Source organism: Piliocolobus tephrosceles, chromosome 4, assembly GCF_002776525.5.
Source record: "Piliocolobus tephrosceles isolate RC106 chromosome 4, ASM277652v3, whole genome shotgun sequence".
Lineage (NCBI taxonomy): Eukaryota > Metazoa > Chordata > Mammalia > Primates > Cercopithecidae > Piliocolobus > Piliocolobus tephrosceles.
The window spans coordinates 13,040,732-13,062,439 of record NC_045437.1 but is presented as its reverse complement, the minus strand read 5'-3'; positions in this window follow the sequence as shown (position 1 = coordinate 13,062,439).

Genomic DNA, 21,708 nt, shown 5'->3' with positions numbered 1-21,708 from the left:
TGCACTCCAGCCTGGGCGACAGAGAGAGACTCCATCTCAAAAAAACAAAAAAAAAGTGAAATTTAAGAGATCAACCAGAAGGAGCTGGGTGGCCTGGGTGCTCTAGAATCTGAGCCCCCAGACAGACACTATCTGTGCCCACTCCCCCAGTGAGACTGGTCTTGTCACCCTGGCCAATTCCTGCAGGTATCATCACAAAGACAAATAATTCTTGATCTTAGTAGTCATGATCAGAGCTCTGTGTGCTGTGGGAATTATCCTCAGGATTTTATACATAATCAGTAGAGAAAATGAGCATTGGAGAATAGAAGAATGTTAAAGAATAAAAATGTCATCTTTAATTTCCTTTATATAGCTGAGGTATTCATAAATTATTTAGCTGCATCCTGCTTCACTGTGAGAGCAAGTGAGGGCTTTTGATGTTCTAAGGAGGGACTAGTCTCATTCAGACATGTTACTTTGCTTAAGGAAAAGGCACATCTTTAGGACTGGCTAGGGTCACATATAAGAGTCATAGAAGGCAATAGGCTGAAGGCTACCATCCATATCTATCGGAATCTGATATTAAACATAAAAATGTTCTCCTTGTATTTATAGCAGTCCATTTATCTGGTTCAGCAGAGTATAGATCTTTACTGAAATTGGGGAGTATGCTTGGGATGACATTGTTCAAACACAAGGCTCCTTGGAGACTGATAAATTCACCTTGGTAGCTTCTGCAGAGGCATCTCAAAGCAAAGACAGCCATCCTTCATGCAAACTACTGATGGTGAAAATTCCACAGCAGCTGGGCTCTTGCATGAGCAGGTGTAGTGACCTCTGGGTGCATGGCAGAGAGGATTCATCACCATATTTCTTGGTGGTTCTCTTGACTTCTGATTCTGATCCCTCATCTGGACAAACCCAATGCGCTGGATGATGGTGATGCTGGCATCAGTGAGTCAAGGAGCAGATTTATTCTGGGCATTGTAGGGAAGGCACATGTCTTTCGCTTTCCAGAAGTGATAATTGAAGAGTAGAAAGGTGAGGGAAGTAAATGCATAATTTATTACATATATTGATTTGACCTAGGGCAGTGGGAGAAACTATAGGTCAGCAGGACCCAGAAGCCCTAGGAGAACATAAGCTGCTTAGCTCTTTTATGCATAATTTATGTTCTTCCTCTTTGTGTCTTCATTCTTTTCTGTGGCTCAAAACCTCTATTGTCCTACCTGACCTTTCTTCATGGTGGAGCTGACCGTACTCCCAGAACTCTGTCTTTTATTACTGTTTATTTAATTTACATGTAGATTGCACATTATCATCATTATCACAGGCTAAGAGCCTATTACCGGGGCAACATAGAATGCACTGAGCACACTCTAGCCAGACCTATAACCTTACTTAGCATCCCATTATTCCTGGCTCACCTTTCTTACTTCTGTGATCCCAGAAATGCAAAATACTTCTGAATTCTGCATCTTTTCTCTCTTCCTTCTCATGCCCCAGCTCATCTGTACAGTTTTCTTTGCAATTGATATTTTAGCTCCTCAATGCCTTCCACACTCTATGATAGGATAGTAGAAAATATTTCCCACATTTTTGTGCATATTGGAATCATCTGCCTTGATGGTGGTAATTACATCAGAATCTCTGGGAGTGAGATCCAAGTTTCAGTAGTTTTTTGCAGCTCTCCAGGTGATTTAAAAATATATCTGGTTTGAGATCCAGTGCACCAGATCCTTGCTACTCAGTGTGTGCCTTAGGCCAGGAGCAAGGGCATCACCTGGAGCATGCTTGAGATACCAGCTCTCAGGCCCCACCCCCATCATCCTGTTGAATCTGAGTATGCATTTTAACAAAACCACAATTTGATTTATATGCAGAGTGAAGTTTGGGGAGACAAGAGATCCTCTTCAAACAATACATCATAATCAACAGTGTCTGGTTTTCCATTTGCATTAGACAAAGATCGCCATAAATTCACTAGAGTCAAAGTTAGGTTTATCAAACTTGTGACAATGTGGGAAAATAAGCATCAGAGGAAACATGGGGCCTCTAAGTAACAGGCAGTTAGGAGAGGCAGAGTATAAGACTCGGGCTTGTGCTATGTGATTTAACAGCAGTGGACTCTTAAATCCTTCCTACTCCTAGGGAAAAATGGCAGATCAGAGCTCTGAATTGCCTCCCCCTTCCTTCCTGACAGCACTCAACCCAGAACTGGTCTCTGCTTTCTTAAACTCCTTTTCAGGGGGAAGGCATTTTGGTCTGCCCAGCACAGTGCTTTAGGTGGGCCAGGGAGCAGAGAGCCTGGGTGACAATGAACAGTTCACTGTCTTTATAGCATACAGCTAATGGCAGCCACATCCCACTGTTTACTTGTATTTAGCGTGTGTAATGTGGTCATATACAGTGTTTTCTGTAGCAATAACTTGACACATTAAATGCTGCTTTCCAGTCTCGCACTGACTGTGATTGTCCAGGCTCAATGAAGACCTTAACAACCTGAGCCAGGACTGCCGAAGGAGCTGACAGCCTCACGGTGTCTCCCCTACACTCTAAGGAGATGACTTCACAGAGATTTGGAAGGGAAAGGAGGGGTCTTTAGGAACAGAATGTTTTTGAGGGTCTTCAGAGAGCAAATGCTTTTCAGAGAGCAGTGGCTCTTTCTCTTACCACTGAGGAAAAGACCACTGGACATATTTCCCCTAAAGATTGTGGTGTTTCTGAACTTGGGGCCTGAGACTCAATTTCATCTGGTGGTTGTTCAGTGACAGTACCTGTAGACAAGCTCCAACGGCACCAGGGAAGTCTTGCAGAATTTAGAAACATGACAGAGCTGGTTGGGAGAAGCTCATGACCATCTCCAGAACCTTAAGTCCGACCCATTTCCTGTGGGGATTAGATCGGTGGGACAGGAAATCTGACCTTTCCATGGCAACAGATGTAGCTAGGGAGGGTCCTGATTTCTGATTTCTAAGCAGCCCCCACTGAATCTCCCCAAAGACAAAGGAATTCCACACAGAGACTTTGGGGTAGACCCCTTGCTGGGGGTGAGGAGTTGACCATACCACACCAACCCTGTAGACCTGCAATGTCAGACAGTTTTATAGGCAGTGCTCAGTTGGGGGCCTGAGGCCAAGCTGCCATCTGCAAATACCAGCTCTGGCCCCTTTGTCTCTGCAGCTGGCCATTGTCAGATGTGTATGTAGTTTGGACATGTAACTCTGCCTCAGTTACAGAGGCTGACTCCTCTCCCCTTTATCCCAGTAGCAAAATAAGTTTAGACATAAGCCTAGGAGGAGAGTAAGGAGAGGGGACAAACGTTTAGAGTGAGAAGCTATTAATGATAAAGATACCTGCCTTTCAATCAGGTATGGGCAGACCTATGCCAGCCTTGCAGTGTCTGTAGCTTGCCACCCAGTACCATGGAGACTCATTGTCAGATATCATCATGTGAGATCCACAACGTTTGGACACCATTGCTTATTCAGCTATCAGGCTAACTAACCATACAATCCTGCATACTTTTTTTTTTAATGATGTCCACAAACCTATCCAAGCAATTTTTGTCAAAAATGTTGCTGAAATCAAGGTTCAGTATCCCAAGAGAAAGCTCCATGGTTGACATACTTGCTATTGGCTCCTAGGCATGCTCCCTTCCTTTCATAAGTGCTTACAGAACAATTAAAGGCTGTTTTATCAGTGATGAGTATAGCTGTGTTTTACTGAGGCACTGCGGCTCTGCATTTTACAATTCCCTCATTCTTATTTACTGTTAGGCCTCTAGGTGGGGACAGAGTCCCAGAAACTCTGGGTCAGTTTTTAACCAGGCTTGGAGACTCAACCAGAAGCTGAGATCCGGTGGAAGGTGTGGCCAGAGGGAAAATATTTTAATTGTGGCTGCTATTTCTATCATGCATCATATTCTGCGGCTTGCTAGAGAATCGCCCTGTGCCTCTGCCTCCTTCTTGTTAGATTTTGCTACCTTATTGGTTTTTTCCTCACTAGGATAATTTGTGAAGATAGAATTATTTCATTTTCAAACATCTCCCATGATTTTTCAGCTCTGTTTCCTTTTAGAATCTTTGCAGTGAGCCTATTTGCTCTATTTTAATTTTTTGGAAACTATTTTTACTAAAGTCTATTTAACATCTGATGATATTGAATGTTCCTTTTTTTATCTTCCTTTTCCTCTTTTCACCTTTAAATTAAAATTTTTTCATTTTTGGTCTAACAGAGTGCCTCCAAATCACGTGAGATTCTCAAGATCACAGACTTAACAGAATATTTTAACCTTATTATTATATGTGATTAGTGGTTTTAACTTCAAAGAAAAAAAGGTTGTCTGTCTAAACAATACCCTGTTGAAGCTGAAAAGTCCCACAAGGGGATTTAGAATGTGGTGTTTGAGAGCCTGGGCTCCAGGGACCAACTTCCTGGTTTAATAGCCATCTTCACCTGTGCTAGCTATGTGACTTTTGGGGAGTCCCTCTACCTTGCTACCACCAAGTTTCAGCACCTGAAAAATGGAAGCAAAACATGGCATCAATCTCATAAGCTAGCTGGAAGGAAGGGATAAATGAGTTAATTCGTGTAAAGCATTTTAGTGACTGGAGAAAGTCAGCATCTCATCCATACATCCCATAAATGTGTATATGTTGGGTGCCTTCTAGGTCCCAGACACTGTCCTAGGTACTTGTAAAGTATAAACATACACATATGTATTTTAGCTGGTGCTGACAATTGTTAGGAAGAATGATGAATTAGAGAAAGGGGATGTATCAGTAAAACTTCTGCAGAAAAATAGAACCAATAGAATGTATGTCTATAAGTAGGCTAAAATCTGTTTATTTTGTTTAAAGTTTGCTTTAAAAGTATTTATTTCATCTAAAACACATTTTCATTGTAACAAATCCCTAGTAACCAGGTAGTAGAAGAGAAGGCTTAAAACTTTCATGTAACTTTAACTGCTGGAGACAAGTGATATTTATCAAAAGTATCTGACCATCTTGATGGGCCAAATTGGATTAGGTCGATTCAATATAGTGACCTTGCTTTACAGACAGATCTGTGGTCAGATGGAAAACTTACAGAACAGCAGGCTGTATCAGTCAGTATTCCCCAGAGAAACATCACCAGTAAAGTATATACGTATATCGAGAGAAGGAGAGAGGGAGAGACGGACATCGTAAGGAAGTGATTCATGTGGTTGTAATTGTGAGGGTTGCCAAGTCCATAATCTGTAGGGTAGACTAGGTGGGTTGGAAACCTAAGGACTACTTCTCCTTTTTGTTTTTCTTTCCCACATGGGACTGATGTAATGCACTACTTCTACGTTGCAGTCTTGAGGCAAGGTTCCTTCTTGGGAAAACCTCAGTTTTTGCTCTTAAGAACTTCAACTGGTTGCATAAGGCCCACCCACATTATCAAGGGTCATCTTTATCTAAAGTCCTCTATAGATGTTAACCATGTCTACAAGATACATTCCCACCAACATCGACATTAGTGTTTGACCAAAGAATTGGGCAACGTAGCTGAGCCAGGTTGACTCATCAAATTAACCTGGCCAGGGAAAGTGTATGCTTTCTTATCAGAGAGTCGTAGGTGAGCTTCTGAGGAGGTGATGGGTGTGAGCAGAGACCCAAGTGAAGATGAAGAGGGGGCATGCAGATACTGGTGACCAGCAGCCCCCAGTATTGTCCGCTTACTTTGGCGCTGCCATGGAAAGTTAAATTTCATCCTGGCATCCTGGTTCAATGTATCTAGTTGGTTTTTTAAATGATAAACAAGAAGCCAAACTCTTGTGACATTTTAGAATTGTTAAAATTGTTCAGGAATATTCATAAATGCACAAGACACAACTGACTATGCATGTGTATGTGCACATGTGCACGTACACACACACACACACAACACACACACACACACACACACACACACACACAGTTCCTTTTCCTTCCGGAGATGGTCTTTCCTGTGGTCTTAAATAAGCTTATGTGTTCTGAAGAGAGAGCTCTTGCTGTTCCTTTATCATGTAGCTCCAAACATTGCAGATTTAGAAGTGTGTTCCTGGGCATAATGCTGAGCATTGGGGCAAGTTTTTTTTTTTTTGAGGGGGTATGTTAAATGAGAAAATGTTTAACTTCCATAGAATTTTTGCTGCCAGGATCTCATGCATTCTTTCCAGTAGAGTTTTCTTTTATGTATATTCAATTTGGTTTGCCTGTGAGGTGTTGTGGCTGTAAGGCCCGAGGGATCATTTGTACACTGGGAAACTCAAAGATGGTAAACCACGGCCGAGTCTTGTCTTATTCTGTGTGGCATGTAACCTTTCACATTATTCTAATGAAAATGACATTTATGATTGCAGCCTTCTGTGAACTTTCAAAAGCCAGCTGTAATAAAATTGCTGCCTGGGTTTTCTATAGCATCTTTAACTTTGACTTGTGTAGCAGTATACCAGGGAAAAAAAGAAACACAAGCAAACGTTTATTTTCCAAAAAGTTAAATTTGATATTAATGTTTTATGTCCACACTGACTTAAAATCTATACAATTTTAGGAAACTGAAGGTCTGAAAAAAATAAAAGATAGGTTATTTCCTGGGATTTTTTTCTTTGGTTGAGGTTTGCAGCCTAATTTTGCTTCTCCAAAGGGATTGAGATGGTTCCCAATGGAGCTTACCTGTGCTAAATCTCTGAACTTTTTGGAATTACCACTTGATAAAGATCAACATATTCTGCCTTGGTTATTGGGAAGCTGACAAGATATGTTGAGGTTTTAAATCAGAGGCTCCTCTGATATTATTTGTTTTGGTCTGTTTTCATGCTGCCAATAAAGACATACCTGAGACTGCGCAATTTACAAAAGAAAGAGGTTTAATTGGACTTACAGTTTCACATGGCTGGGAAGGCCTCACAATCATGGTGGAAGGCAAGGAAGAGCAAGTCACATCTTACATGGATGGTGGCAGGCAAAGGGAGAGAGCTTGTGCAGGGGAACTTCTCTTTATAAAACCATCAGATCTCATGAGACTTATTCACTAACATGAGAACAGCATGGGAAAGACTTGCTCCCCATGATTCAATTATCCCCCACCAGGTTCCTCCCACAATACATGGGAATTCAAGATAAGATTTGGGTGGGGACACAGCCAGACCATATCATTCCACCCTGGCCCCTCCCAAATCTCATGTCCACACATTTAAAAACCAATCATGCCTTCCCAACAGTCCCCCATGGTCTTAACTCATTTCAGCATTAACTCAGAAGTCTACAGTCCAGTGTCTCATCTGAGACAAGGCAAGTCCCTTCCACCTATGAGCCTGTAAAATCAAAAGCAACTTAGTTACTTCCTAGATACAATAGGGATATAGGCATTGGGTAATACAACCATTCCAAATGGGAGAAATTGGCCAAAATAAATAGGGTACAGGCCCCATGCAAGTCCAAAATCCAGCAGGGCAGTCAAATCTTAAAGCTGCAGAATTATCTCCTTTGACTCCATGTCTCACATCCAGGTTACGCTGATGCAAGAGGTGGGTTCTCATGGTCTTGAACATCTCTGACCCTTTGGCTTCGCAGGGTACAACCTCTCTCCTGGCTGCTTTCACGGGCTGGCATTGAGTTTCTGGCTTTTCCAGGTGCACAGTGCAAGCTGTCGGTGGAGCTAGCATTCTGGGATCTGGAGGACGGTGGCCCTCTTCTCATAATTCCACTAGGTGGTTCCCCAGTAGGGACTCTGCGTGGGGGCTCCAACCCTACATTTCCCTTCCACAATGCCCTAGCAGAGATTCTCCATTAGCGCCCTGCCTCTACAGCAAAATTCTGCCTGGGCATCCAGGTGTTTTCATACATCTTCTGAAATATAGGTGGAGGTTCCCAAACCCCAATTCTTGACTTCTGTGCAGTTGCAGGCTCAACACCATGTGGAAGCTGCCAAGGCTTAGGGATTGCACCCTCTGAAGCCATGGCCTGAGCATTATGTTGGCACCTTTTAGCCACAACTAGAGCAGTTGGGACGCAGAGCACCCAGTACCTAGGCTGCACGCAGCATGGGGACACTGGGCCCGGCCCACAAAACCATTTTCTCCTAGGCCTCTGGGCCTGTGATGGGAGGGGTTGCTGTGAAGGCCTCTGACATTCCCTGGAGACATTTTCCCCATTGTCTTGGGGATTAGCATTAGGTTCTTTGTTACTTATGCAAACTTATGTAGTGGGCTTGAAATTTTTCGAACTTTTATACTCTGCTTCTGTTTTAAAACTGAATACCTTTAACGGCACCCAAGTCACATCTTGAATGCTTGGCTGCTTAGAAATTTCTTCCACCAGATACTCTAAATCATCACTCTCAAGTTCAAAGTTCCACAAATCTCTAGGGAAGGGGTAAAATGCCACGAGTCTCTTTGCTATAACATAACAAGAGTCACCTTTTCTCCAGTTCTCAACAAGTTCCTCATCTCCATCTGAGACCACCTCAGTCTGGACCTCATTGTCCATATCGCTGTCAGGCTTCTGGTCAAAGCCATTCAACAAGTCTCTAGTAAGTTCCAAACTGTCCCACATTTTCCTGTTTTCCTCTGAACCCTCCAAACTGTTCCAGCCTCTGCCTCTTACCTAGTTCCAAAGTCACTTTCACATTTTCAGGTATCTTTTCAGCAACGCCCCACTCTACTGGTACCAATTTACTGCATTAGTTCATTTTTATGCTACTGATAAACACATACCAGAGACTGGGCAATTTACAAAAGAAAGAGGTTTAATTGGACTCACAGTTCCACATGGCTGAGGAGGCCTCACAATCATGGTGGAAGGCAAGGAGGAGCAAGTCACTTTTTACATGGATGGTGGCAGGCAAAGAGAGACAGCTTGTGCAGGGGAACTCCTCTTTATAAAACCATCAGATCTCATGAGACTTATTCACTATCATGAGAACACCGTGGGAAAGACTTGCCCCCATGATTCAATTATCTCCCCCCAGGTCCCTCCCATAACACGGGGGAATTCAAAATGAGATTTGGGTGGGGACATAGCCAAATCATATTATTATTGAATTGGGGTGACCATTTATTTAGCTTCCTATATTTGTTAACTTTTCTCAGACATGTCTATAGTGGCATCTGTACATCAAATTGTAAGCACTAATGTTGAATACCATTCAGTTAGTTACTTCCAGAATATCTTCAGATTAGAAACAAATTCATGTTTGTCTTCCCTATTGTGTTAGTTAGATACTGGCTGTCAGGGTGGCCCTTCATTTATAAATGAGATGGATTGATCTGCCTCCAACACGTGGCATTATATTTAATCCCATCAATTATCCCCTCTATGACATTCCCTGTTGCTTCCTGATTGGCCAAACAGGCCACATAGCTCACACAGTCCTCCTCAAAGGACTATGCATGCAATTAACAATTCTTAAGATCTTGGGCACCCGAAATACTTGGCATCTGTGAAATAAAATGTATGTTATTAATTGTTATTTTTTATTAATTCTCAAGGGAGCACTGGGATGATTTTCCCTGAATGTTTTTGATAAATATTGAGATTATATTTTTCTTCCAAGTCCTGTTTTTTAAGTGAAAGCTGAATAACTAGAGTGAAATCCGAAAGCCTGAATCATGGCCTCCAATTTAATATTTCCAGGGAAAGTGCTACCTCTTCATTTAAACTGGACTCACAAATCCATATTTCTTCTCTCTCTTTTCTCCTAAGTCTGACAAGAATGGCTTTCTCCGAACTCAGCCAGTAGCAAGTCAAACCTCCTAAAGGAAATTATAGTGAGAATGGGAGGGGAAGGCTGACAGTTATCAGCACACCATATGACAAGAGCATCCATCATGTCTGCATTTAGGCCCAGGGTCTAGGGAGAGGAAAAAAGCAATAAAGCAAATAAAAGTGCGGAGCCTCGCTTGATGTATCCATAAACTCAGTGAATGTTAACCTCTCACTGGAACCCTGGGTTTCAGTCCCTGCCTTCTTCACACCTGTGATTGTCATGAGATGTCTTCTGGACCCAAGGGAAGGGCAAAGCTCTGCTCCATCAACAGCTCTTTTCGGTTCTTATTTTTACTTTTGTGCTTAATAAGTACTTTTTATTATCCTAGTTGGCATGATGTTTAATCATGAAATGTTCTATTCAAGGATGTACTGTTGTGAATAAGTATTTTTTCTATTTTAACATTTTTTATTACGGTAAAAACACTAAGCATAACATTTACCATCTTAACCATTTTAAATTGTACGGTTCAGTGGTAGTAAGTAAATTCATATTGTTGTGCAATAGATTGCTATAACTTTTTCATCTTGCAGAACTAAACCTCTATATGCCAACTGAACAACAATTTCCCCATCCCCCTCCCCACAGCCCCAGCAATTGCCATTCTACTTTTTTCTTCTGTTAATTTGATTGCTTTAGATAACTCATATAAGTGAAATCACATAGTATTTGTCTGTCTAACTGGCTTATTTTACTTAGTATAATGTTCTCAAAGTTCATCCATGTTGGAGCATAAGGCAGGATTTCCTTCCCTTTTACGTTTGAGTAATATTCCATTAGGTATGTATCACATTTTCTTCATTTCATCCACTGAGGGACATTTGGGTTACTTCCACCTTTTGGCTCTTGTGAATCCTGCTGCTATGAGCATGGGTATGTTCTTTCGGTTCTCTTATGCACAAACATGCAAGTTTATGAAAAAATGTTCAAATGTTTGAGGGACAAATAACAGTTAGAACCCCTTTTGGAGATCCCATAGACTTCAAAGTTGCTAGCCTATAAACTACTATTTAGAAATTTGTGCCAAATACCTTGCTCTAGAAAGACTCTAAATGTAAAGGGAGTGGGGAAATAAGACAAAAAGTATAGTTCCAAGTTATCCTTTGCTTCATTGAAGAGGAAAAATAGTAGTTGCGGAGAAGTAAAATGCATCTGTGAACTACATCTTTTAGGTCTCTTCCGTTAGCCCCACAAGGATAAAGAGAGCAGGCTGAGCCAAGGAGACAAGCGGTGGGCACTGGAGTTCTCGCAAAGTCCTCCCACTTTTGGACCACCATTTCATCCCCAACTAATCACCCTACTTTCCACTAGAATAACAATCCACTTTCAACATCGTGTCTGAAACACAGAAGTGTGCTGTAACTCCTTTGCCTGCAGGATAAAGTTCACTGTCTTTATCCAGCAATGAAAAAATCTCTCTTAAGTGGCCCAGGATTTTCTGGTATCATGCCCCTCCCTACTATTCTTTATTTCATGGAGGCTGAATGGAGATGAATTACCTGTTTGACCTGAGCTTTTATCTCTAGCCTGTCAACCTTCTAGTAGTGTGATCTTGGACTAGATAGTCTCTTGAAATCCTAGTTATCTTATCTGCAGAATGGAGATGATATCACTTACCTTAGTTGTAAGGATTAAAAAAAAAATTAAATAGGCTATTTATCAAAAATCTCAAAATTTAAAAAATAAAAAACCTGTCTCCATCTAAAATCTTCTGTCTTATCAATCATTCCTCATCTCTATGCAATTATCCACTGATTAATAACTTCCTTAATCTGCAAATTTGCCTTTTCATGTGAAATATTAATCTTTTCATATGAAATATCAGTCTTTCTCTCTACCCATTCAAACCTTACATATTTCCCAAGCCTAAGATTAAGTGACAATTACTACACAGATGTTTTTTGAATGACTCTTAAAGGTGACAGGCAGCTTGACAAAGAAATGATTTTGTAGTGCATGTAACAGTAAATTTATTTGCCACTGAAGTCCTATTTTTTCATCGTTATGCCACACGACTAACTTAATCCAATAGAGTTTAAGCTTCATTCAATTAGTGGAATGGTATCATTTAAACAACAGCTTTTTAAGTTAGGCTTACCTAAATTCACCCTAGTGTATCTACAGTTTCATAACCAACTACTTATTTATTTTTTGAAAAGAAAGAGGAATATTTGGGAGCATTGTGGATAGAGAAGGAAAAGATATGAAGGACAATAGTTACCCATTCATATGTGGCCCAGGAGTTTTGGGTTTTACTCCCTACACTCTTCATTTCATGGAGGCTGAGTGGGACTGATTTAGCTATTTGACCTGAGCTTTTGTCTCCATCTTCTACTCCTGGGTTACTGTAGGTTATTTGCATGATTTAGGAATCTTCTCTTAAAATGGATGTGGCTGGAGATGGATGTGATATTAACAGACCCTGGCACCATGGCTGCAGAGATTTTTCTGTTTTTGTTGCTTGAATTATTCATACAGGAAAGTCATTAGGTTTAAATTAGGACTTGTTCAGAGTATTATCTGAACAAGTAAATGGAGTTTCTAGCTGGAGACCTTCCCTGGCCCTCCATCACTCACTGTACCGTCATCTACCACCTCTCCAGTAGATCCATTAGAAGCGGGCTTGATTCTGAGTGGTCTTCACTGAAGACGGTTAAACCAGAGGAAGTGATTATTCCACACTGATATGTTCTCCTAAGACCCAGTCAGAAGAAGAGGATCTTATTGTTATTGGCTCAACGACTTTATCTTAATTGACAGGAATTATGACATTAATGTGGCTAGGTTCTACTGACAAGCATAACATTGCCTCAAATGTCTTGCACAATTGAGATCAGTAATTCTCCAATGTCTAAACCTAAACTACTGTCAGTTTTTAAATTTCCCTTAAGGGGAAAGAGGCATAACAGAACTTAATAAAAATTTTTCCCATATCCAGATTTAAACTTCGATATTCTCTTGAAGACTGAAGAATGAAGACAAATATTAACAAAGTTTTCAAGGAATTTTGTTTATGTTTAGTAAAAATGAGAAGTAAAAATGGGCTTAGTGATCTTCCGTTTCAGTCTCTTTACCCTGTCTACGTGACTCGACTGACCATCTGTGATAATGCCTTGTGGCTCTTGACACCTTTTTATGGTGAGGGAGTTGGGTTTTCTGCAAAGTAGATGCCAAGGTAGGTTAGAAATGCCAGAGGTTGAATGTGGGGAAAGTAAACAGGAGAGTGAACAGGGAAAGGCTTTAGGTTGTGATGCAGGCATTATACCTGTGAAGGGAGGGTGAGAATGAAGGAAGATTGGGTAGGAAGAGCCTCAGACCATAACGCAGCTCTCAGGAAGTTTCAGACAGCTCAACAGGGAGCTTTGGAACAACGACTGCCTGTGAAGGAGTCTCATATTGACGAGAGATACATGGTCTTGTTTCCCACAGTTGGTCTGAGGGTTAAAATGGTTACTCACTTCTTCCCTCCTTTACTAAATTTATTTCTAAATTCCTGTTACCTTCCATTTGCTCCTCTGCTGATTTCAGTGGCCGTCATGGTGATATGATACAAACCCTTATTTCCAACAGACCTGAACTTCTGGTAAGCGTCACTTTCTCATGCTTGGGTTTTTGCATTTATTTACGTACAGTCACAACTGGGCAAGATTACAAAAGGGCACCCAAATAGAGTCACATCAGTTTCACACATATTGCTCCTTACTCCACTGTGTGATAGAAGTTGTAGATCTTTCTACCTTTCAAGGTCATTTGTCTCTGAAAGAGACTGTGTCTTTCATGTTAGTCCTTGGACACAAGAAGTCCAAGTTCCCTGGCAACAGCCACTGATTTTAATTCAATAGGACCCTTCCTGTGTCCTCCAGCAAATGGGCACATCCCAACCCCCATTGGGTCTAGGATCTCTAACCATAGAGAGTTCAGTGTTGCAGAGATGGGGAGCACAAAATCCCCAGTGGATTATTGGGAAGTGAGATCATTCTTGCTTTCATCCTTTGTTTCCTGGACCCATGCATTTTTCATATTGGGAATGTGACACCAGATAGAGGGCTCTGATGCAACGTGATACTGCATCTTAGAGGATGGCACCCACTCCTTGCATAGTTTTACCTCTGAGATGATACTTCAATGACACCTTCAATAGGGCATTCCAGTTCCATATCAGACCAGCTTCTGGATGGTTCAGTTTCAAAGGCCTCTGATGAACTGTCCCCAGTATGAGAGGTTTGATTTCAGAGACCAAAAATCCAATGTATGGGTTACTTCAGCATCCAAGTATGTTGATATTGCTTGGCTCTGTGTCCCCACCCAAATCTCATCTTGAATTGTAATCCCCACATGTCAAGGGAGGGACATGATGGGAGGTGATTGGATCATGGGGGTGGTTTCCCCCATGCTGTTCTCATGATAGTGAGGGAGTTCTCATGAGATCTGATGGGTTTTAAAGTGGCAGTTTCCCTTGCGTGCTCTCTCTCTCCTGCTGCCTTGTGAAGAAGGTGCCTGCTTCCCTGTTGCCTTCCACCACAATTGTAAGTTTCCTGAGGCTTCCCCAGCCATGTAGAATTGTGACTCAATTAAACCTCTTTTGCTTATAAATTACCCAGTCTTGGGTAATATCTTTATAGCAGTGTGAGAATGGACCAATACATATGTCAATCTCAATTATACACAAGGAAACTGGGGAAATAACCACAGAGTGAGTTCATAGACTCTAAATACACTGTAAGCCAAAATTTTCATAAGGTCTTATACCATGGCCCCTACATCACCATACTCTAATAGGGAGCTATGACAATGCTTTTAAGAATCCAGGTACTACCAACATACAGCCTGTGTCTAGTAGCTCTCAAAGTATCTGACTATTTCTCTTTCCTCAGTGCAGTTATCTAGGTAAATGGTTTTAGGCCTCTTTGTGGAAGGAGTACAGGAATCATTACATTTTACATGCACTGTGAGGCTGCAGGGACCTTTTTCCTGGGGACCTGACCACCTTTTTAAGCAACGGTTTCTGAGTCTAAACTGATTCAGCTTTGGGAAGTGGGCAAAGAATTGTTTATCTGGGAATGTCTTAATTTCTCCTTTAGTTTTGAGGATTTTTCTCTGATTACAGAATTCTTTGTTGACAGTCTATTTTCCAGCACTTGGGGTGTGCTTCCCACTGTATGCTCTCCATGACTCCTGAAGAGAAACCGATTTTAGTCTTATTGAGGATTGCTTTCATATGATCAATTCTTCTCTTTGCTGCTTTCAAGATTTTATCTTTGTCTTTTGACATTTTGATGATGACATGTCTAGTGTGAATATCTTTGAGTTTATATTATTTGGAGTTCATTATGTTTCTTGGATGTTTAAAATACTACTTTTCATCAAATTTGGGGAGGTTTTGGTCATCATTTTTTGAAATTTTGTTTCAGCCCCCTTTTCTCTCAATTCTCAATCTTGGACTCCCATTTTGCGTAGGTTGGTATGCTGATGGCACCTCATAGGTCTTTGAGGCTCTATTTATTTTTCTTCTTTAATCTTTCTTTCTATTTCTCAAGCTAGGTAATCTCAATTGAGCATTCTTCAAGTTTGCTGATTCTGTCTTCTGCCAGCTCTCTTCAGTTATTGTGCTTCTCTAGCAAATTTTTAACATGTTATTGTACTTTTCAACTTCATAATTTCTATATTTTAATAATTTCTATTTCTACTTATATTCTCTATTTGTCAATACATTATTCTCATATGTTTCTTTCATTTTTTAAAAAGACTTTTTTTGTTTATTTATATAACATATTAAAAATAGCTTGTGCTTTTGAAAGCACATTCCCTGTGAGAAGAACATGCTCTAGGTTTGCCCAAGGACAAGGTAGAGATGAATGACACAGATTTGAAGTCCACGTGTAGCCTAGAGCCAAGACCAGCTGACCCATAGCCTGAGTTGAACCGTCATAACCAACCTGCAAAAGTGTAAGGGAGAAAAATAAATGCTTGTTGTTATAAGCCATGGGATTTGGGTGTGCTTTGTTACACAAGGTTATTACAGCAATAGTCAACTAAAATGATCACCAATTGAGAAACACAACCATGTTCTTATGACACGTATTTTAATCTTGACAAGTTGTTATGAGACTTTTGTCCTAATTTTAGCTTTTCACGCATTTATCTACATTGTCACTCTTTGGAAGTCACAGACAATATTATTTGAAAGATGAAGTTAAAACAAATGTAGGACATCAAATCAAGGCCTAATAAAATTTTCCTGACAATGAGGTATGAGCTTGTCCTACTTTCATTTTTGGCAATTCTGCTTCTTATTTCAGTTTGGATAATAATTACCAGTCATCTCTTTCCTTCTTTTGCAGTGGTAATCTCAGTTACTAATGTAACAGAGAAAGTTAGAACTCTACTTTCACGTGAATTCTCAAAGAACTTTTTGTTCTGATAAGATCTGATCCTCTAATTAATTAGCACACCTGTGAAACATCAATACTAGATTGAGAATAGCATTGCAAATTCATTTCTGTTTATGCTTGCTCTTCAGAAATTAGATTCCCCTTTAGGTGTAATTCACAGTTATTTGCCAAACCTGTTTGAGAAAATGGGCATGTTTCTTGATTGACTTAACCCCTACCTAAAAACGAAGTAGTGAAATAGAGTTATAAAATTTCAGCTGTATTAAGAAAGGGTGATATAGAAAAATGTATCTACTTCAGTAAAAAGTATTTTATCATCAAACTAGCTTTTGCTTTTATTGAAATATTACTTTATTCTGTTTTACACCAGCATTTTAGGCTGAGAATTATTTATTAAAATAAAATAAATAGAGGATATGCAAAAAGAACTTTGGTATGATGCACAAAAGATGATAAATTGTAATCGTCTGTCATGATACAAGATGGTGGTGAAAGTTGGGTGGATTTGGGACAAGGGTTGGGAGGACACTATATATATATATGATTCAAAAATAAAAACTTTATGTATATTTAATATATATATTTAATAGATATATTTAAAGTATATATATTTAAAGTTTTTATTTTTGAATCATATAAACATACTCCTTCTTTAAAATGTATATACCATTTAATATAAAGTTTATGACTTAGAATAGAAACTAACTTAAGTAGCCCAGCCAGACTTGTATAACTTTGCGTAAAGTACATAATGCTACATGCTTAGTATAATAGCTGGTACTTTACAATAGTTAGTACATATTATCTGAAGTAATAGTCTTTAGGTGAGGTGAAATCTTTACCCTCAAAGCCACACCTGATGTATGTCTGTTCTGACTTTGCTGACTATAGCCCTTGGTTCATTTAAGGTTGTGGTACAATTGATGTGTAAGCACTATGCTGTTATTATTGGGGAAGAGAACTAGCCAGAAAATAGAGCACTTGTATACTTAATTTTATTGACAAGCTACTGACTTGTTACTATTTTCAAAAAGAGGAGAAATATAAATATAAGTCTTATTGGAATTCTATGTTCAGTAAAATCCTTCACATTATTGTTCAACAGCTAATTTCTTAGTGGCATGAGATCATCTCAGTTTGTGTGCATTTTTCTCCATTTTGTAAAAGAAAGCTTTGAGAAAGTCCAATTCCAGAAAACACCATAAAATGGAAATACGAATTTTCCATAAGCAGGCAGAAACATCAATGTTTAATTCAGTTTCCAGCTCTCAACATTTTAAGAACGTGTTTTGAACACAGCTTTATTTACATGTGGGCAGGTGGAAATTGTTGGGGGGCAGGGGCGGTGGTTGCCTCTGTAATTTATGATAAGATAGTGAAGAATTGGGACAATATTCCAATTCACTACAGTGGTAATTAAAAAAGCATTATAGTGAAAATTGATAAGCTAATGTGTGCAAAGTGCTCTCTATCTGTGTTAATCGCCATTGAATACGAGCTGAGATTTTATATATATATATATGTATTTCTGTTTCTTGCATACTGTCTTTCATTTCTTTCTCATGATCTTGAAGGCCCCCCTCTCCAACAACCTTATCCAGTTAATTTTGTTATTACATGGAAGATCCACTTGCCTGAGATTTATTTTTTAAGTGACTTAGAAGATTAATTTGGAAGAACAGAATACATTACTTTTTCTGTTGATTGGGTAGAAAATGAGGTCAACAATGGAAGTCTTAGCTAACTTAGTTCTGTGCCCTGTGAACCCAAGAGGCTCTATTCTCAAACTCAGCACTCACACTCTTGCTCCGTGCTCTGGAGAAGCATGGGGGCCTACACCACTATTATCTCAACTTTGGAGCATCCGCTGAGCCAAAGCAAGACAGCAGCTTGAAGGTCTGCATTCCTTTTCCATTGCAGCGGCTTTCTTTCCTCAGGCACTCAATTACTTGAATCACATAATTGACAGTAACTTTTTAATTTGAGAAAGGTGTTTGACTGTAGTCTTATGAGCTGCAAGACCTGTGAAGCTCCAGGGTAATTTTCATAAATTCCATTGAGAATTTACAATCAATATGCTCAGACAGCCCCAGCACATTTTCTAGGGAGGCCACAAAGGTGAGGGAATCTAGTGAGGGTTTCTTGCTGTCCTTGAAATTTCCGCATTTGGCCATTGCCAGACCAGGTCTGGAAGTCCTCTATAGAACCTCACTTGTTGATAAAATTAATGATATCAATGATTATATTGAAGGTAATGTGGGAGATAATATTGCCTATAAATAGAGCCCATAGCAATGTCTTGGCCAGCTCAGGCTATCATAACAAAATATCATACACTAAATGGCATAAACAACAAACCCTTAATTCTCACAGTTCTTTAGTTTGGGAAGCCCAATATTGAGGCATCAGCATGGTCATTTACTGGTGAGGGCCTCCTTCCAGGTTGCAAGCTTGCTGACTTCTCATTGTATCCCCATATGGCTGAAAGAGAGCTAGCTAGATTTCTGGCCTCTTATTGTAAGGATACCAATACCATTAATGATGACTCCATTCTCATGATCTAATTACCTCCCAAAGGCCCCATCTCTAATAACAACACATTGTGATTAAGGTTTCCACATATCAATTTTGGGAGGAGACAAACATTCAGTCTACTGTAAGAAGGGAAAACAACAAGAACCCTTCCAAAGTCCCCAAAGGTCCTTTATAAAGGCACACACAGCACGTAAGCATACACATGTTATAATAGATAATTGACTTCATGGAAATGGGGATAGGAATTCAATAATGGAGACTTCTAGTCAACAACTGTACTGACTAAAATGGATGCATCTGCAGCAGTTTACTAATAAGGCAATCTTGACCCCGGCAGACTTAATGTTCCTTTCAGGTTGACTAAACTTTAGACAGGTTTCTTCTTGACCATAGGCCCTGATTTCCCTTTTTCTTAGACCATTAATTTTAGAAAAATACAGTTATAAATACTTTCTCTGTCCTTTTGATATGTAAATAGATTTCCAGACTTTTGCCAATTTTATAGCCAAGAAAATATCTTTCTTAAGGGCCTGGATGCCATCTCTGAAGTGTAAACATCAAAGAAGATAGTGCCCCTGTGCCATCTCCATTCTTTGTGGGAGGGTAGGAGTCTAATTTTGGTGGAAGTCAATTAACAGACATAGATGGTTTAATCACAAAGAAAAAAAAAAACATTTGCAAATTCAGAAATAACTCAATATGCTCAACATGTCCATCAATTAACCTCACCCCTAATGTCCTCCAGTACTTTTCCACTTGCTCACCCCAGTACTTAAAAACACTCCTGCCTAGTGTTTCAGTAAAGTTGAGTTCAGTTATTTTCTTTCCTCTATTGCAGTAGCTTGAATAAAATTTTCCTTGCTCGTTTAACTTTTTTCTGGTGTAATTTTTTGTTTGAAACTCTACATGTGCTGGAATTGAAGCAACAAAGTTCATAGTGATAGAAAGATTTAGGAAAGACAGTGAAGGCTGAAGAAGCTTTAAGGAGATTATGGATGGAGAGCATGGCATTATATATCCACAACACTAGGAGGTGGCTGGCAGTCATGCTTTAACCTTAATTCTGATCAGGAAATAAGCTCAAGTTCACTACCTGGAATATAAGAACTAATAGGAAAATACAGAATTGTTCCCAGTTGTGGGTAATATGTTGCTCCATTTCCTCAAAGTTCCTCTGAAAATACTGTATATTAAAAGATGGTTTCAAGAGAAGAATTGCTAAAGACTTAAAAATAGGCAAAAGAATCATAATCTCCCTTCTTAGTGACAGAGTATTTTTTATAGAATTACCACTTTCAGAATGTTGCTACTATAAAAATGTCACATTTGGATGAGGAGAATGTAGATATTACAGGACATACAACTTTAAAAACACCAGCTGAATATCTATTAACCTCTTAGGGTCACATCAAGATATTATTTAATGGTAGAAAGAAATATAAATGAACAAATAGTTTAACGCCAAATCAGAAATGATCTAGGAGCCTACGGGGGAAACTCATATTCTAACAGTCCACCATGCCCTCCCTGCTACTCTTGAAATGAAGCCACTTTCCCACACAGATGTTGAGCAAGTTGTTGCAAGTAGCTTCATACATTCATTCATTTAGCAAATATTTATTGAGGACCTATTATGTGCCAGAATTGTTTGAGGTGTTGGGGATATAGTGGAGACCAAAGAAGACTGAGTTCTTTGTGGTATAGTGTGACAGATAAGTGATAAACAAACACAAACTAGGATTATGATATGTGCTATGAAGAATAATACAGCAGGACAAGGGTGATGGGCAATGAAGGGAAGGATGCAATGTAGATACAGTGGTCATGGCAGGCCTCTCTGAAAAGAGGCCACTTGAACATAGAGCTGAAGAAAGTGGCCTGGAAAAAACCTGAAGGGAGAATGCGTGTCTTGAGCCAGGAGGGCCCTACCATTTTGGAGGAACAGCAAAAGGCCAATGAGACGTGGGAATAGTGATCCAGGGAGAGTAGAAGGAGAAGTAGAAAGAAGGGTCAGAGCAGTAGTCAGAGGCCAACTCAAACAGGCCTTGGAGACAAGGCAAGAGTCGTAAATTTTATTCTTAATGTGATGAGGAACCTTAGAGAATTGAGAGTAGTGTGCTGTGAACAAGTTAGTATTTTTGAAAGATACCCCTGACTGAAAAAGGAAACAGAGGAGTCTGGAGGAAGGTACTGACGTCACCCGAGTAAGAGGCGATGGTGGCTCAGATTAGCATTTCTCAGTCTCAGCACTGTTGACTTTTGGGCCCAGACCATTTTCCTTGTAGGAGGCCATCCTGTTTATGGTAGAATGTTTAGTAGCATCATTGGCTTCATCAATGAGTAGAGAGCCAAATAGATGCCAGTAGCATCGCAGCACTTACGAAAAGAAAAAAGTATCTTCAGACCTTGCCAAATATCCCTTAGGAGGCAAAATCATTCCCAGTGATAGCCACTGACTGAGACTAAGATCACAATGGTAGAGGTGCTGATGAGAAGCTTAAAGGCAGAGCTAACTGTATTTGCCAGTCAATTGAGTGTGGACTACAATAGACAGGAGTCAAGGATGATTCCAATGTCCCTTAGACAAGGAAGCTCTTTGCGGCTGAGAGGAAGACTGAAGGAGCTGGTAGTCAGAAGCTGTCTGCTGATAGGTAGGCAAAGGTTCTTCCTTGCAGGGGAATCTGGGGGGCAATCCCCATTTCTATCTCAGTACTATCCCATGACAATCAGACGGCCTCCTATTGCCTGTATCTGTTTTGTATTTTTAGCTCTGTGACTCCTACCAGTATCTCCCCTCATCTTTTCCCTTCTGTGTCTTATTCATGTGGTTATATTTGGTAATTTATAACTATTGGTATAGGAAAAGGCAGACTGGACTCCCCAAATTTAAATTTCATTCTCATTCTCAGGCACCAAATTTTGGTATTTTCCCTTTGGTCTCTACCACAAAGCCCAGAAGCAAGAAATATTTTGCTTCTACTTTTCACCCTAATACCCTGAGTCTGTTAGCCAGATCCACAGA